The sequence below is a fragment of the Limulus polyphemus genome, unplaced genomic scaffold (assembly GCF_000517525.1).
Source record: "Limulus polyphemus unplaced genomic scaffold, Limulus_polyphemus-2.1.2 Scaffold3558, whole genome shotgun sequence".
Classification (NCBI taxonomy): Eukaryota; Metazoa; Arthropoda; class Merostomata; order Xiphosura; family Limulidae; genus Limulus; species Limulus polyphemus.
The window spans coordinates 25497-29701 of record NW_013669168.1 but is presented as its reverse complement, the minus strand read 5'-3'; the positions used below and the strand labels follow the sequence as shown (position 1 = coordinate 29701).

General features: G+C 33.7%; 1 long non-coding RNA gene across 1 annotated transcript in view; it reads left to right on the top strand.

The window, feature by feature from the left end:
* The window catches only part of LOC106469583, a 14112-nt gene extending 12388 nt beyond the window's left edge, over nucleotides 1–1724 (top strand). The window contains exons 2-3 of the long non-coding RNA XR_001291441.2: nucleotides 269–517; nucleotides 786–1724. This is a non-coding gene — a long non-coding RNA (uncharacterized LOC106469583). The remainder of the gene's footprint in view (nucleotides 1–268; nucleotides 518–785) is intronic.
* Nucleotides 1725–4205: the final 2481 nt, after the last annotated feature.

Here is a 4205-nt window from a genome sequence, read left to right as displayed (position 1 = left end):
TACTATACTATAGAGGTGACAGAACTAACAGATATATAAACTACAAGTGTGTGTACTATACTATAGAGGTGACAGATATATAAACTACAAGTGTGTGTACTATAGAGGTGACAGATATATAAACTACAAATGTGTGTACTATAGAGGTGACAGCGATCGTCCATATCTTCATATGTGGAGTAATGTATAAAATTTTTGTACAATCTGGCATGATCTTCAAATTTCAAAGTTTTAAAAATTGAAATTGTAATTCTCTGTTCTGTTCTAGACTTGTTTTGGCATCGTGGAAGTGACAACCAGTCTTCTTCCTTTCCGTGTCCACTGTGCAACTTGAGTTTCAGGTCTTATAACTCACAGAAAGTTCATTTTCATCATCAACATAAGAGCCATCGAAATTTTCCATGTCGATCCTGCGGGAAGATATTCACTAGAAGACACACTATGCTACAACATTGTCGTTCGAAACATGAATGCGGCCAGAAACTTATGCCTTAGTCTGATGATCCATACAGTATTGGTAGTGTATTTTATAAGCTTGTGAACTTTATATACGGATGCTGGTATGAAAAGGTTTTCCTTCTCTTTTTTAAGACTTCTGTTACTAGCACTTGAAGGGATTTATGCAAATATTCTGTTCAAGCACCTTCCATTTTAAAAACAATTCTGTGAAAGGTTATGATTGAGTAAGGCAACTATGATGAATTTCTTGGTAAAGGATGTTGTTAAAATTCCTTTTTGAAAGTAAAATAATATTTTAATAGCATTTTCTTTTTTACTTATTTTAGGTAATGTCAGAAATGGAGACAACCTAATTCAGTCCATTTGTCCAGTCTGCCACAAACTTTTCAACTCCTATGAATCATGGAGAGTTCATTATCATTATCAACATAAGAGCCACAGAAATTTTGTTTGCAGAGCCTGTGGGAAAGTGTTTACTAGAAATCATGCAATGTTACAACATTATCGATTGAAACACGGGTCACCGAAAGTCACCTAGGAGAGAGCATCGCTAGAGTTCATCTTTTGTATGATCAGTAAAACATCATGGTTATCTTGAGTTACTGGACACAATAGAGAACATCACCAGTTGTTCACTACGTAACTCCTGTGAACAGTAAAACATCATGGTTAGTCCTGAGTTACTGGACACAATGGAGAACATCACCAGTTGTTGACTACGTAACTCCTGTGAACAGTAAAACATCATGGTTATCCTGAGTTACTGGACACAATGGAAAACATCACCAGTTGTTCTCTGTGTAACTCCTGTGAACTGTGAAACATCATGGTTATTCTGACTTATTGAACACAATAGAGAACATCACCAGTTGTTCACTACGTAACTCCTGTGAACAGTAAAACATCATGGTTATTCTGACTTGCTGGACACAATAGAGAACATCACCAGTCATTCTCTGTGTAACTCCTGTGAACAGTAAAACATCATGGTTATTTTTATTTGTTTTGATACCTGTTTCTTAACTTCTGTTGTTGTTACTCAGAACGAGTCCTTACTGCATTTCAGTAGCATGGATCATCATATCCAGATTTGAGTAATACAGCATTATGAATAATCCAAAGAACCCTAAATGAAACTACTTTATTTAAAGTTATATAAGAAAAGAGAATTTCTACTGTAATGCTGAGAGCGATAGTTTGTAAATACTTTATTGCACTCTTGACAATTATGATGTTCGTTGTTGCAATAAATTTGGTTTTTGAGAGAGATCAGCTTTGTATTTCTCTAAACTTGAACATTTAACCAGACAAGATGGTGTTTATCTCTGTTAAGTTCAAATTTGATCAGTATCAATATTGTTAAGCTGTGTCAATTCACTTCCTGTAATGTTCATCAGAATCTGTCTTTATTCTTGAAATGATGCTGAAGAACACACTGAAAAGTTTGATTTTTTCACATGTGTATCAAGTTACTATTAAAGAACAATTTTTTGCAACTTTTGTATTTGAAGGAATTGTCAGTCTTTAATTATTTTATAATTAATTACATGTAGTAAAGGTTCCATCATTTGTTTCTGGTCTTTAGGAAGAAAAGAAACGACTAAACATTCGTATTTTGTTTAAAAAACAAACAATTGTTATTATTTTCTGGGTTTGTTTTATTATGATGACGTTCATATCTACTGAACTGATATTTAATAAAAGTTGAGTTAAGTTATGATATCATAACATAATTGAAATCTCTTGACAGAAATACCTGAAAATGAATCTTTCAGTATGTTTGTTTTTAAATTCTTTTAAAACATTAAGTTTCCTAAGAATGCAGAATAAAACATTTTATGTCCAAGAAACCTTTCCTGCATTATCTGTCGAATGCTGGTTAGAAATATTTGCTTTACGAATATATACTGTTCCCTACTGGTCACAGGTAAACACTCCAGCTACTGACCTGTGACCAGTATATATTTGTAATGATAAATATTAATAATTGTAAGCACATGACAAAACAATATGGTTTTATTTGAAATTTGGACATACATCGTGATTGAAACATGTTAACATGAAATACACATCAATAAGCAGTGGCTCATACACATAAATTTATGTCTGGATTAAGGTGTGTTAACATGAAATGCACATCAATAAGCAGTGGCTCATACACATAAATTTATGTCTGGATTAAGGTGTGTTAACATGAAATGCACATCAATAAGCAGTAGCTCATACACATAAATTTATGTCTGGATTAAGGTGTGTTAACATGAAATGCACATCAACAAGCAATGGCTCATATACCTAAATTTGTCTGGATTAAGGTGTGTTAACATGAAATACACGTGTGTTTTAAGACCTATGTTTGTGGAGTTAATTAAACAAGGAGAAATAACTAATTTACCTGTTAAACATTAATGACCTATCTTTGTGGAGTTAATTAAACAAGGCAAGGTAACAATTTACCTGTTAACATTTAAGATAGGGTTTTTATAACCTATATTTGTGGAGTTAATTAAACCAGAAGAGGTAACCAATTTACCCATTAAAACTTCTTGCCAAACTTTTTGCTTTAAAGCCTGCAATTTGCATATTGTATGTCTTGTCTACAGTTAACCTGTATGATAATATCACTGAAATAAGGTTTTTGTTATATGCAGATTTCATATTTTCAGTTTAATGTTATTTGGAGTAAATAAATACTTTAATACACTCAAATGTATTTTATCATAAATATGCTTTGCTAAAATATGGTTGCATCTATTATGCTATAAAGTATGGTATATAATTCTATTAGATAACAATGAAGGAAGAATTTTTAAGGTAAACTTTAACATGAAAAAGCTCTTAAGTTAAAAGAGGACCAGGACCTCTAGGTTACAAGGCCAGTGCTCTGCCACTGATCTGTCCAAATTTAAGAGCTATCACCATCATTGTTCACCTACAAGTCTTTCTACTATGAGTATGACTATTATAAAATAGTGGATTTATAACCACTTAAATATCATTCCAGTACTGTCACTACCATTACAAAAGTTTGCAGACAGGAAGACCTCCCATGTCAGAAAGTGATTCTTAATAAATTACACAAAATATTTCACAGAGAAGCATAAACTATGAACAGACATTCAAAATTACATAGACACAATAAAATATATGGAATCTACTACTTGACAATTTAACCTAACTACCAAAGATCTTCCAAGTAGCACCAGTTTGATAGTAAAAAACACAGTAATGGTAGTGGGGAGAAGGCTTAAGATACAACACAGTAATGGTAGTGGGGAGAAGGCTTAAGATACAACACAGTAATGGTAGTGGGGAGAAGGCTTAAGATACAACACAGTAATGGTAGTGGGGAGAAGGCTTAAGATACAACACACTAATGGTAGTGGGGAGAAGGCTTAAGATACAACACACTAATGGTAGTGGGGAGAAGGCTTAAGATACAACACACTAATGGTAGTGGGGAGAAGACTTAAGATACAACACACTAATGGTAGTGGGGAGAAGGCTTAAGATACAACACACTAATGGTAGTGGGGAGAAGGCTTAAGATACAACACACTAATGGTAGTGGGGAGAAGGCTTAAGATACAACACACTAATGGTAGTGGAGGAGAAGGCTTAAGATACAACACACTAATGGTAGTGGGGAGAAGACTTAAGATACAACACACTAATGGTAGTGGGGAGAAGGCTTAAGATACAACACACTAATGGTAGTGGGGAGAAGGCTTAAGATACAACACACT